The following is a 14,605-nucleotide window of genomic DNA, read 5'->3' as shown; positions in this document are numbered from 1 at the left end:
GATTGGACTTCGTTCCAATCGCTTGGTTTGATTTCTCCAATACTGGAGCTGTTCCCTGATCGTTGGGCGGTCTTTAAGTGTCCGTTAACCTCTTTTGTGTTGGCTCCTGCTGGCGCCGAGGAGTCTGGCTTGGCTTTGTTTACCTTAAAATGTTTTGATTGTTCCCGGGGATCGCTCATTACTATGTAGAAAACTGCTACATTACTATGCAGATGGCTGCTTGTATCGATGCTGTCTGGGTTTCTGCAGAGTCTGATAAACAGTAAACTTGCACCTGCTAGTTTTTGCCTGTGTTGGCTGAATTTCCCTTCAACCTTTGCGGTTCTCCATTTTAAGTCGGGAAGTGGCCAACTCAGGTAGCTGCACATCACCTTCTCAAAGTAAACTAGGGATGGGCAATAAATGCCCGCCCTGCCAGTGACACCCATGTTCCAAGAATGAATACAAAAGGCTCTGCTGATGTAAATAAGAGATAAACCCAATAGATTTGGTCAAGTACTGCAGCTGACTCAGCTTTCAGACAATCTTTGTCCGTGCAATAGCTTTTTGGAGACATTTCTATACATTTTCAAGACCTTGAGTAGACTGGTAAAGATTCTCAGAAGGCAGACAAGGCTCACAGTTACATTGCAGCTCATAGTATTCACAAGCTTTCATTTGGTTAATTACTTTTCGGAGTGCTCAGACCTTTTGGTGTAAGCAGTACATTAGCAGCACCCCAGAGACTACAGTGAAATCAATAACCAGTGAACCCTACCTTGGGTGATGTAGGCTGAGGCTAGAATATTGGTCAGGACATCCAGATAACTCCCTGTTCTTCTTCCTGGATCTTTCAGGCCTGTCTAAATAGTTGAAATCCAGTTTAATATCTTGTATTGAAGGCCGCAGCTCTCTCACCTCTCCAAGTGAGACAGTGGCATAGTGGTATTGTCACTGGACCAGTACACCCAGTGACCCAGAGTCACGCTCTGGGGACCCGAGTTCGAATCCCGCCATGGCAGATGGTGAAATTTGAATTCAATAAGATAATCTGGTATTAAAAGGTGACCAGTCCAAAGATCTACCTGAACAGGTAGACGAGGGTAGAGCAGTTGATGTGGTGTCTATGGATTTCAGTAAAGCGTTTGATAAGGTTCCCCATGGTAGGCTATTGCAGAAAATACGGAGGCTGGGGATTGAGGGAGATTTAGAGATGTGGATCAGAAATTGGCTAGCTGAAAGAAGACAGAGGGTGGTGGTTGATGCGAAATGTTCAGAATGGAGTTCAGTTATAAGTGGCGTACCACAAGCTGTTTGTCATTTTTATCAATGACCTAGAGGACGGCGCAGAAGGGTGGGTGAGTAAATTTGCAGACGACACTAAAATCGGTGGTGTTGACGACAGTGCGGAAGGATGTAGCAGGTTACAGAGGGACATAGATAAGCTGCAGAGCTGGGCTGAGAGGTGGCAAATGGAGTTTAATGTAGAGAAGTGTGAGGTGATTCACTTTGGAAGGAATAACAGGAATGCGGAATATTTGGCTAATGGTAAAGTTCTTGGAAGTGTGGATGAGCAGAGGGATCTAGGTGTCCATGTACATAGATCCCTCAAAGTTGCCACCCAGGTTGATAGGGTTCTGAAGAAGGTCTATGGAGTGTTGGCCTTTATTGGTAGAGGGATTGAGTTCCGGAGTCATGAGGTCATGTTGCAGCTGTACAAAACTCTGGTACGGCCGCATTTGGAGTATTGCGTACAGTTCTGGTCACCGCATTATAGGAAGGACGTGGAAGCTTTGGAGCGGGTGCAGAGGAGATTTACCAGGATGTTGCCTGGTATGGAGGGAAAATCTTATGAGGAAAGGCTGATGGACTTGAGGTTGTTTTCGTTAGAGAGAAGAAGGTTAAGAGGAGACTTAATAGAGGCATACAAAATGATCAGGGGGTTAGATAGGGTGGACAGTGAGAGCCTTCTCCCGCGGATGGAAATAGCTAGCACGAGGGGACATAGCTTTAAAATGAGGGGTAATAGATATAGGACAGAGGACAGAGGTAGGTTCTTTACGCAAAGAGTGGTGAGGCCGTGGAATGCCCTACCTGCAACAGTAGTGAACTCGCCAACATTGAGGGCATTTAAAAGTTTATTGGATAAGCATATGGATGATAATGGCATAGTGTAGGTTAGATGGCTTTTGTTTCAGTGCAACATCGTGGGCCGAAGGGCCTGTACTGCGCTGTATCGTTCTATGTTCTATGTTCTATGTGCAGGTTAGGTGGATTGGCCATGATAAATTGCCCTTAGTGTTGGGTGGAGGTGTTGACTTTGGGTAGGGTGCTCTTTCCAAGAGCCGGTGCAGACTCAATGGGCCGAATGGCCTCCTTCTGCACTGTAAATTCAATGATAATCCATGATTAATCTAGGACAAAGGTTCGGCACAACATCGTGGGCCGAAGGGCCTGTTCTGTGCTGTATTTTTCTATGTTCTATGAAACCATTGTCGATTGTCGTAAAAACCCATCTGGTTCACCAATGTCCTTTAAGGGAACGAAATCTGTCGTCCATACCTGGTCTGGCGTTCATGTGACTGCAGATCCACAGCAATGTGGTTGACCTCCTCTTAAATGGGCAATAAATGCTGGCCCACATCCCAAGAACAAATTGAAAAAAACAATGCGTCATTTCCTCAGTGTGGCAGGAGGGGTTATCTCATGAGCTTTAAGTCCTGGTGTGGGTTGGAGGGGTTAATATTGTAAATGATGGTGGAGGAATTTGTCAAGGCCAGGGTAAGATGGTAAAGAGTAAGGAAAGGGGGTAAAAATTGGAAAGGTCAAAGAGAGGGGCGATAATGAATGGGGGGTGGGGTGGGACACGAGGTTTACATATGTAAATAGTGACAATGACCTTTTGTAAAATATGTGTTCCAATAAAATATCTTACAATAACAAAAAGGGAGGTTGGGAGCTCTAAGGAGGGCGGTTATGAGGGGTAAATTCCAATGTAGAGCTCTTGTAAATTGTGTCTGATCCCTTCATGAGGCATCACAAAGTCTTGACCCCCAGGTCTCGATGGGCGACACATTAATTCTACCCATCCTTGTTCCGGGCCTCTAAGACCGATGATAATGGAATTTCAGTGAAGATAAGCGAGCTTAGATTCCAAAGTCTCGATTTTAACTCCAGGCATGCTTTGGGTCTGAAGGTGATTGGATGGGTTGGAAACTCACTCCCTCTTAAAGAAGTGAGACCCAGGCTATTTTCATTCTTTTGAATCCCTCCAGCTGGGAAGACCGCAGGAGGTAGCGGAGAATCGTGTGGCCCAGGATTTTCCAATTGACACATGATAGGCAGTGGTATCAGGTTAGCGGTCACCTTGCATTTGTTAAGAGATGGAGTTTGTAACAGAGGAGGCCAAAGTTTTCCTTGTGGTTCCTGGAGGAAGCTCCTGCCCCATAATGAAAGTAAAACAAGGGTTGAGCCTGGGCTCTTGACACTACCTTACACTGGCACGAGAAACACAGTGGGGTCACCTCCCGGACCACCAGTTAAAATAGCGGTCGGCTTCTAACAGCCATATTCGCTGGATTCGAGCAGGTTAAAATGTGGAAAGTGTAATGTTCTTGTCGGATGGCCTGATTTATGTTACAAGAACACTTGTAACTAAAGCTATAAACAATTTATTAACATTAACTGTGTGTAAACTATGTACAAAAGAACAGATGAACAACAGTAAGATCAAGCGCAAGCAACCTCTCTCCAGCTTCCTCCGACCAGTCTGAGGGGTCTATAACATTCATTTATATACTAATGAGACTGAGACTCCTAGTGGTCAGTCAGTGAATTACAACACAATTATGATATCACTACATCCCCTTTCCTTTGAAGGAATAAATTAATACATTTTCATCAGCATTTACATGTGATATCATGAGCCGATGAGTATTTTTGCTAATTTTTAAAACTGCTTCAACAAACAAAACCTATATATACAAGAACAGCAAGCATAGCATGTACAAATAGTCCACATCTACAAATTGAGTCGATCAGGTCTTCTTCTGATTCTGGCTGATCTTCTCAAAGTTTGACCTTGCTGCTCAGAGCTTGTAGATTCAATGTTCTCCATGACATCCTCGTGCTCAGGAACTGCTGAACTATCTGACACAGCAGCTGACGTTGATTTTGACGTAGATTCGTCTCCCATCACGTTGTTGTGAAAGTCTTCTCTGGTTTTTAAGAGCGTGTTCCGATTTCTTCTTAAAACCAACACATCCTCGGTCTGTACGTTGGAGGACTGAGGTGCTACTTCTTCACGTACAATGGCTTTTCTCGACCAATTGCCTGGATCTTCTATTCTCACAATGTCATCACTACTCAGAGGTGTGTAACCTCAATTCGTAATTTAACCATCCAAGTCCAGGGCCGGGATTTTCCCACCGTTCCTGCCAGCGGGACCTTCCAGTCCTGCCAACGGCGAACTCCTGCCGTGTGACCCCTGGTAGCAGGGGTCGCAAACAGCAGAAAAAAACATCGTCAACGGCAGGACCAGAAGGTCCTGCCACTGGCCAATTTTAGCTGCCTAGTTTGTGCCTGGCATTTAGCGGTAAAATCAGCTTATATTTATGGCCCAAAGCTTGAAGATAGACATTCAGCTTTTTTTCTGAGGTTTAAGAGATCTAAGAGGTCTATTCTGAGAGACATTAATAGGCCCAGTGAAATAGTCCTTGGCGAATGGGGATGTGGCATGGAATAATGGCAGCTATGCTCCAAGCTGATTTGTGTTGATAAGAAGAAACAATTGCTGGAAAAGCTCAGCAGGTCAGGCAGCACCTGCGGAGAGAGGAACGGAGCTAAAGTTTCAGGTTGATGACCTTTCATCAGAATTGTTTCTCTTTCCACAGCCAGCTGCCTGACATGCTGAATTTTTCCAGCAATTTCTGTTCTCCTTTCAAATTTCCAGCATAGGCTTTTGTTTTTTGTGTTGAGCCTGTCTTAGCGCTGGATGGCAATTGTGAGAAATGTATCTGGGAGGCGTATCAGCGAGAACAGCGACACGGCCACAGACTCTGACGAGAGTCGAAAAACGAGATTCTCGCCGGTGAGATCTCATCTCCCGATTTTCCCCTCGCCAGGGACTCAGCGAGGCCCCTCCCTGTGGGCAGGAACCCATGTGGGTCGGGGGTGGGGGGCTATAGCAGTTGGCACATGAATACCCCTCACTGAATATTCAAACGTCACCTTGGCGGGTTTCGCAACAGCTTTACAAAGACAGGGAGCAGTTGAGGTGCACCAAGGTCACTATAGCCCCCGGGGGAAAGGGGGGCCTTACCTGGGCACTGCCCCCTGGCACTTACCCAGCACAGTTTGGCGCTGGAAGGTTGACACTTCCAACCTGGCAATTCCAGCCTGTACCAAGGGCAGTGCTCGGGGTAGGTCCTCTGGGGAGCCCAATTGGGGGGATTCTCATTATGTGTGGTGGGGGGGGGGGGGGGGGGAAGAGAGAGGGCCGAGGCCTTTGAAAGGAGGGACTTGGCATTGACGGATGGAGCGGCCATTGAGGAGGAAAACGTGCATTGAGGGGGCGGACGGGGCAATGGATGAGGGACCTTGCAGTGACAGAGGTGGAGTGGACATTGAGGATGGAGTGGTGGCGATACAGTGGTTGTGGGGGATGGGGAGAGACCCTGATAATTGTGCCATTGGGAGGGCTGGGAGAACCTCCAATAATTACGCTGTTGGGGAGGTAGAGCCCTAGATATCTTTGTGGTGGGGACGGGACTGGGGGTGAGTGAAGGCTGAGGGGAGTTTACCATCAGTTCCGATTGGGAGGGATTCTCATTATGTGTGGTGGGGGGTGGGGGGGGGGGGAGAGAGAGGGCCGAGGCCTTTGAAAGGAGGGACTTGGCATTGACGGATGCCTTTAAAGGTGATGCTCCAATCTATCAGGCTCCCCCCCCCCATACTGACAGCCTAAACCACGCTCCCTGATCTTTGTCCTCAGAATGTCTCGAGATCTGATCTGAAAACCTGGCAGTGCATCTAGAAAGATACAGGCTGGCTTTCAGTCAGAGTCTGACACAGCACGGTAGCATAGTGGTTAGTACAGTTGCTTCACAGCGCCAGGGTCCCAGGTTCGATTCCCGACTTGGGTCACTGTCTGTGCAGAGTCTGCACGTTCTCCCCGTGTCTGCGTGGGTTTCCTCCCGCAGCGTAAAGATGTGCGGGTTAGGTGGATTGGCAATTCTAAATTGCCCTTAGTGTCCAAAAAAAGGTTAGGTGGGGGTTATTGGGTTACGGGGATAGGGTGAAGGTGTGGGCTTGGGTAGGGTGCTCTTTCCAAGGGTGGTGCAGACACGATGGGCCGAATGGCCTCCTTCTGCTCTGTAAATTCTATGATTCTATGATAAGGAAAATGTCACCCATGGTGCCTCAGATTCTTCATCTTGATGAGTTTGGTCTTTGTATTTGGCCAGCCTTATTAGCACAGGACTCTGTTCGTTCGCACTGATATCTGACGTAGTCAGAATTCACACACCCCATTAACTTGCCTTTCCACCTCAAGTAGTTTCTTGTACAGACAATGTGTAAGCATGAGAGGAATGCTCTAATTATGTTTAACTGAGGATCAAATAAAAAGGTACAAAGAGATTTCTGGCATTAAATCTTCCAAAGCGACATCACATAACATTTAAACTAGGCCCTCTTGATAATATTACAGGCAGGAACAGGATAGAAAAAGCAGAGGACCCTGGGGGGGATTGAGAATTCTTATCAAACAATTAGATTATAGTTTTTGGGTTGGCGCAAGTGCTTTTTTAATTAAACTTTTAATTGATTTTTTAGGAGCTTACATTCAACAACAATAACAACTTACATTTATACGGGGCATCTTATATAGTTAAACATCCCAAGGGACTTGGCAGGGACATTGTTAAACATGATTTGCCGCCAAGTCATATAAAGAGATATTAACACAGGTGAAAGGGCAAGATTTTTTACAAAATATGCTGATGGTAAATGCAAGGGTATCCCAAATCCCAGAAGGGCAGCGTGGAATATCAGTTTGTAGTGGTATATGTGTTGTTTTTTAAAATAAATTTAGAGTACCCAATTCATTTTTTCCAATCAAGGGGCAATTTAGTGTGGCCAATCCACCTACCCTGCACATCTTTTTGGGTTATGGGGACGAAACCCACGCAAACACGGGGAGAATGTGCAAACTCCACACAGACAGTGACCCAGAGCCGGGACCGAACCTGGGACCTCAGCGCTGTGAGGCTGCAGGACTAACCCACTGCGCCACTCTGCTGCCCTATGTGTTGTTTTTTGGATATAATGTGAGGAACGCTGAACAACCAAGTAAGGGACTGTCCGGTCGTGTGTGAACAATCAAAGAAGAATATTCATTAACACACATGACAAGAAGGACTATAATGCACGATGACACTTAGGCTGATGACTACACTCACATAATTTTCATGAAACTATCCTTTGGTCCCCAGCAACCAACATTTACCTGAACTTTGAGACACTTATTTTCCCAAATTTTGAGTAACTCCGGTTATGGTGGCCACGTCTGGGAAAGCCTTCCGGTTCAGCGCAAGTGGAAAATGGCTGCTTCTTTCGCGGGACCATGAGCGCGATTCAACCAAAAGATTTCTAAGTGTCATTTTGGGCAGGTTTTGTTTCAGCTGCAATGGTGCGATTGCGGCCACTAATCACCCACACTTAGTGGAAGAGATGAGCCCCCACGTGAATCTCGACATGCCTGGCTCCCCCGCTGTCTGATTCACCCGACTCGCAGATGGGCTACTCGCTGTTAACAAGGGGAGTTGCTTTTAAATGCTCCCTCAGCAATCACCCTCAGTCAAGAAACGGGGATGGTAGCGCGGAGACCTGCTCCTCGCTTTGGGGATGCTGACCTGGTCAGGCTTCTCGACAATGTGGCAGGGCACCCTGTACCCCCGAGGGGGTTGGATGACCCGCAGCAGAGTCAGCAATGCCACTTGGGAGGCAGTGGCAGCGGCTGTCAGTTCGGGCAGCAGTGACCAGGAGGATCGCTGTCCAATGTCATTAGAAGATAAATGATCTCCACCCAGCTGCAAGAGTAAGTTACCACCTCTCTCCTGGAATCAGTCCTACCCTCCACTCCTCAATGCCCACTCATGCCACCTGCTATAGACCCACCCCCTGACCCATCAAGCCTGTGGCTCACAATGTCCCCTCTTTCTCCCCGCTGGAGAAGATAGCCCATAATAAGTGGGAAAGGGCGAAGACTGGAGGGGGGGGGGGGGTCCCAAAGTTTCATGTCCTCACCCCTATGAGGAACGGGCCCTGGAGATTGTGGGGTTGCCCGAGGAGAGCGCAGGGCTTGACAGCGAGGTCGACCTGTGCCAGCGAGGTGAGAATGCATTGCCCCTTCACCCAGATGACCTGTCTCAAGTGATCTGCTGATGTCCCACAAAATTATCCTTCCCTCCCACTGACCGCATGTCCATTGTCTCGCAGGATCACGTTTAAAAAAAATAAATTCAGAGTACCCAATTGATTTTTTCCAATTCAGGGGCAATTTAGCGTGGCCAATCTACCTACCCTGCACATCTTTGGGTTGTGGGGGCGAAACCCACGCAGACACGGGGAGAATGTGCAAACTCCACCCGGCAGTGACCCAGAGCCGGGATCGAACCTGGGACCTCGGCGCCGCAAGGCTGCAGGGCTAACCCACTGCACCACCGTGCTGCCCTCGCAGGATCACTTTTAAGAGGGCCACGAAGAATCCAGCACAAGGTTGTCGAGTTAAGCAGAAAGTAACTTTACTCACAACAAATGTACACAGCAGCAGTATTTTAGTACTGATTCCATCTCTAGCCAGTACCACACTGGCCAGCTCTAATTATACAGCTGCAAAGCTCACGATTGCCCCACCCCCTCCATATTGGGGGAGCTCATATACAATTGTTTCCAGCCAATAGGATCCGGTTAGGTCATAACAATCACCATCTGATGAAGTTGGACCATCCCGAGTTGTACACCCCTACCCCTCCCCATCCCCCGCACCCGCCACTCAAGAGACCACTTTGAAGGAGATCTCTGAGGAGAACACCAGCGAGGTGTACCAGCCAATGCCCGTACATTCTACCAGTGCAGAGACACACACCTCAGTGGGTGACAGCAGTGGACAGACTTTGGGGGCACAATCTGGTGAGTACCACACAGTTTCTGATGCACACCAGGTGGAGGCAGGAACATCCAAGGCAGGCAGCAGTCGGAGGTCTGCTGGATCCCAGGACCCAGCTGGGCCCCAGGCAGATAGTGAACTTCTGAACAAGGTTCTCCAAGAGCTGATTCAGGAGGGCATGTCAACAACATTACAGCACGTGCATAGCCGATTGGAGGAGTCCCAAAGGCTATGGGCACTGGAGATGATGCTACCAATGCATGGCACCCAGGCCAACACTGGTGACCACAGTGGACAACCTGGAGCACGACGTTTGCATCTGGAATGTTGGTGTCCAAGGCATGGCTCAGTCTCTGACGACCGTGGCTGACGGCCTTGACATCATGTCCCAGTCGATGAGCGACATGTCCCAGACGCAGGTGGACATTACTGAGGCACTATAGAGCAAGGGCCAGTCACTGAGGAGCATCACTGAGGGCGTTGACACCATGGTGCAGACTATGGGGAGCCTCCAGGACTGGCAATGCCAGATGACTCAGAGGCCTCTGGAGCTTAGTCCAGCTGCCCCTGCGTCCCATGAAGTCAACCAGGGCCCTACGGGCATCCTCAGGGAGGAAGAAGCGCTGGAGCCCAACCGGGGGCCTTCCACCTAAGGTGGTCTCCAGTGCTTCTGAATTCCCCCCTCCTGACACCGGTGTATCTCAAGAGCAGCAGGCAAAACAAGGTGGCAAGGCGACGCCTGTGACACCAGTAAGTCGGCCAGGGCCCTCCAGCTCCAGGCGCTCCCGAGGGTGACCACTAAGGGCATCAAAGGCTACAGGGCATGGAAAGCAGCAGGCCGCCTCCCCCACTGATGCCCATCCAGGGAACACATCTAGACGTGGCACTAGACCGCAGAAGATCAAGAAGAGTGAGGAGCACTGTGTGGGCACTAGTGAGGGCACATCAGTTGTGAAATGTTTTAATGGTAAAACTTTTAATGTACAGATTTCCATTGCCACTAGCGGTGATAGATGTGACGCCTCTGTCACTTTCGTCTTCACAGCGGGCCTGCCCGCACCCCACCCTGTAACCCCCGTGTATCCCTTGTCCTCCACGAGCCAGTGCCCCAGGATGTTCTATTGTGCACCCTCCCAGGGAGGTGGGCACACACGCGCATGATCCACAGGCAGCGGTTGCACATGATCTGAACTTTCAGGGAATGGAACCCCTTCATGTTGATATAGGGCAATCCCAGTGCTCACAGGGCGGCATGCGTGTCATCGATCACCCCCTGGAGCTGGGACATCCCGATAATGGCGAAGAATCCTGCAGCCGGGCACCTTGGTAGGCCTGGTCCAGGGCGAAGGTGATGCAGTCAGATGCCCTGGCATACAGAGATCCATCACCTCACGGATTCACCTGTGGGCTGAAGATTTCGATATGGCTCACAGATCTCCACCCGAGCCCAAGAATGACCCAGCGGCGTAAATGTTTACCTCCCGGTAAGTCTGGGATGACCAGCTCTTTTGAATTCCCCCTTCCTGATACCAACACATCTCAGGGGCTGTGGGCAGAACAAGGTGGTAGTACGGCAATATCAGTGCCACTTGAAAGTAGGCCAGGGCCCCCCCAGAGACGCCTGCCAATGCAAGTACAGGTATAGCCTTCCTTAAACATGGAGGCCAAAACTGCACAAAATACATTCCCAGCCAGAAATCACAACTCATCCAGGCTGGACACTCGAGGTAACACATCACAGCGATCAGCAACACTCAGCAACAGTGAAATCTCAACCTCTCTGTGATTGGGCTTTTGGTTCTGAACAACAACAACTTGCATTTAGATGGGGCTTTTAGCGGGCTTATAAGGCGCTTCACAAGGGCATTTCAGAGCAGTTTCTATGCTGGGCTTTTATCCTGTTTAAGGAGATAAATCAGTCGTCAGAACTGCCACTCTGTATGCTCAACTATTGTGAAGCAAAAGAACTTACTGACACTCATCGGCTCACCAAGTCTTTGCTCTGCTCGCCATCAACAACAACTGCCATTAACATAGCAGCTCTAAAACATCCCAAGTTGCTTCACAGAAACCACAAACGGAGACTTGAGACCATTTTAAGAAGAGACTTAAAGAAGAGAGCGAGGTTTCAGGATGGAAATTCCCGAGCTTAGCACCTGGATGCCTGAAGACATGTTCGTGAAGGATGGAGCAATTCACATCTGAGAATTTCATTAGAGGGGAGAGTCACAAGAACCCAGATCTGGGAGGGATGTTAGACTGGAGGAGGTCAGACAGGGGTCAGGTAGTAGAAGGATTTTGAACACATGACAATAAGAATATGGAGTTAGGGCAGCTCCCGTGTTAACAACATCCAAGAGATGTTTGGCATCGGTTTGCTCTCCTGGGCCACTTGTGACTGTACCTTGAGCAGGAATCTAATCCCTGGGCTAATTCACACCATTAAACTAAGCCAAAACATCCTGTCTCAGATCATCCTCTGGTTTTCTTTGAGAATGGCAGAATTTCGTTGACATGCTTTTTCCTTTGTGTATATCTGATGCTGACTCATAACGCCAAGACTCTGGCTGATGGGAGCTCAGGGAATCAGGGAGATGGAGATACTGATTTGAAACCAGACTTATTATTTTGTCTAATATTACACTTATTCCTAAAAATCTCATCGGTTTCAAGAATCCACTGGAATCTGCAGGGGACATGTCCACTTTAATGTTCGTGGTTTCCCAGATGAATCAGTGAGAGGCACTGGCCGGCGTTTTTCCTTCCCCCACCGGGAATCCAGATCGGGCGGAGAATGGAGCATCGGCAGAAAAACAGGATTGGCGCGGGGCCCATTCGCTGCTCCTCGCGCCGGCGGATAAATTATGGGCGGCACGGTAGCACGGTGGTTAGCACAGTTGCTTCACAGCTCCAGGGTCCCAGGTTCGATTCCCGGCTTGGGTCACTATCTGTGTGGAGTCTGCACATTCTCCCTGTGTCTGCGTGGGTTTCCTCCGGGTGCTCCGGTTTCCTCCCGCAAGTCCTGAAAGATGTGCTGTTAGGTAATTTGGACATTCTGAATTCTCCCTCAGTGTACCCGAACAGGTGCCGGATTGTGGTGACTAGGGGCTTTTCACAGTAACTTCATTGCAGTGTTAATGTAAGCCTACCTGTGACAATAAAGATTTTTATTATTATTAGAGTAAAACCCCTTATCCGATCCCCTTATGGCATACTGTATCTTTTCATGAATTCCTGCAAATTCCCAACCATGCCAAAACCTTTGGAGGTGCCCCCGTGGTGGGGGTCCTGTGTCTGGTCTGCTTCTTCCAGCCCCGGGCAACCTGAAGATTACCCTTGGCATGGTAATCTCAGGCGGTCCATGCAGTTCAGTGGAGAATCAAAGCAGAAATACCTTCCCTTTCCTAACGGGCTGGATTCTCTGCCGGCGGGATCCTCTGTTTTCACCGGCAGCGCGCTCACGCCTGCGGATTTCCCGACGGCATGGGGTGCCCACAATAAACCCCATTGGCTGGCTGGTGGGACGGAGGATGCGACTGCCGCCCGGGGCGCGCCAAATTCTCCGGGGCAGAGAATTTCACTCTCTCTATATTTATTACTTTTATAAACCGTTATTCAATAATTCACTTGGTGGTCGCTCATCTGTCACGCTACTAATTGGGCGACGAGGACGTAATGGGGTGCCTTCCTGCTGCTACAGGAATCAGGAGAGCAGACCTCGCGTGAAATCCTTTCCTTGAGCAAACCCGTCTAGCAGTCTGTGAGTGTCAAAATGCCTCTTTTTGGCAAATTAGAACCATCTGACCCCAATGGGGACTATAAATCGAACACCTCTGCTCTTTTCTTAAAGCGAGTAAAATCGGCGAGTGCGGGGGCAGGAGTGGGAGGGAAGAAGGGCAGTGGGTAATTCTATTGATGGCCTGTATGGCTCCCACATATAACCTGATTAGGCGTCTGACTTTCCCAGATACCTCCGACTCAAAAACCTTCGAGGAGCTTGTGGAATTAGCCAAGGGGCCTTGACAATAATGCAACGATACAAGCTCAATTCAATGGCAAGGGCCCCAGGGGAGACCATTGTGGCATTCATGGCACGCATAAAACAATCAGCTGAACAATGTGAGCTCAGGTCTGCACTCAATGACATGTTGAGGGATAGGCTGGTCTGCTGAGTTAACGACATAACCATACAAAAGAAAATTGTGAGCAGAGGCAGAGATTACCTTAAAGGAGGCATTAGAGGTCACCCAGGATACGGAAAGTGCTGAGGGGAGGGTGATGGGGTTACAGAGTGTGCAAGCAGGCAGGTTCCACCAGGTTTGGCGGAAGCCGCTGGCAGTCAAGGCGTCAAAGATGAAGGCACTGAAAGTAACAAGCAAAGGCAAGTTCCTGGAGTGTCTTGTGACCCAATCAGCCAATGGCACCAGAGCACGCAAACCCTGGGGGCAGAGCGTGAGTTCCCCAGTCGGTTTGGAATTTGGAGCCATGGAACATGGTAGCCTATATAGTTATTACTTTAATAAATCGCTATTCATTAATCAACTTGTCTGTCAGGATACGACACTGGGGCTGAGAGATTGTGATCTCTCAGAGAATAAAGGGATACAGGAAGTGGGCGAGAAAGTGAAAGTTGTGACAGAGGTTCAGTCTTGATTGTATCGAACAGCAGTGGACCAGATTTGAGGGGCAGTATGGTTTACGCCATTCCTATTTCTTATGTAAGGGTCCTTCCTGCTGATACCCTTGTTTCCCTTTTCTTCATTTTTTGCTGTTACATTTTGATCCACAGATGCCTAATGGACTTGTATCGGTTTTTTTTAAAATTTAGAGTACCCAATTCATTTTTTCCAATTAAGGGGCAATTTAGCGTGGCCAATCCACCTACACTGCACATTTTTATGTTGTGGGGGTGAAACTCATGCAAACATGGGGAGAATGTGCAAACTCCACACGGACAGTGACCCAGAGCCGGGATCGAACCTGGGACCACGGCGCCATGAGGCAGCAGGGCTAACCCACTGCACCACCGTGCTGCCCTATGGATTGTATCTTTAAGTCGAACAGCAAAGAGAAGGAGGGATTCAGGAAGCTGCAACATAGTGTATGGTGCTGCCATCTTTGGACAACAAGATCCAGACTATTGGGCACCCGCGAAGTGGAGTGGGATATGGTTTGATTGGTTGACTGGTGTCCAATGAATTGGCCAAAAGGCCGTATTCTGCCCGGTTACAGGTGGTGATTGGATCCTTCTCGAGTGGAATGATTTTCAGAGACCCAGGGAGCTCAGTTTGAATCCTGGACACTCAGGCAAAAGGATCTTCTCTCTCTGTCTCTCTCCAGAACGGCTGTGAACCTGAATGAATGAATCCGCAGTGAAGCTCGTATAGGCTGCAAATAGAGGCCTGGATCTGAAAGCTTAGTTTGAAGGAAGTTCTGCGTAAAGACAACCATCTGAAA

The sequence above is a fragment of the Scyliorhinus torazame genome, chromosome 16 (genome assembly GCF_047496885.1).
Source record: "Scyliorhinus torazame isolate Kashiwa2021f chromosome 16, sScyTor2.1, whole genome shotgun sequence".
Taxonomy (NCBI): Eukaryota; Metazoa; Chordata; class Chondrichthyes; order Carcharhiniformes; family Scyliorhinidae; genus Scyliorhinus; species Scyliorhinus torazame.
Note: the sequence above shows the minus strand (reverse complement) of the source record.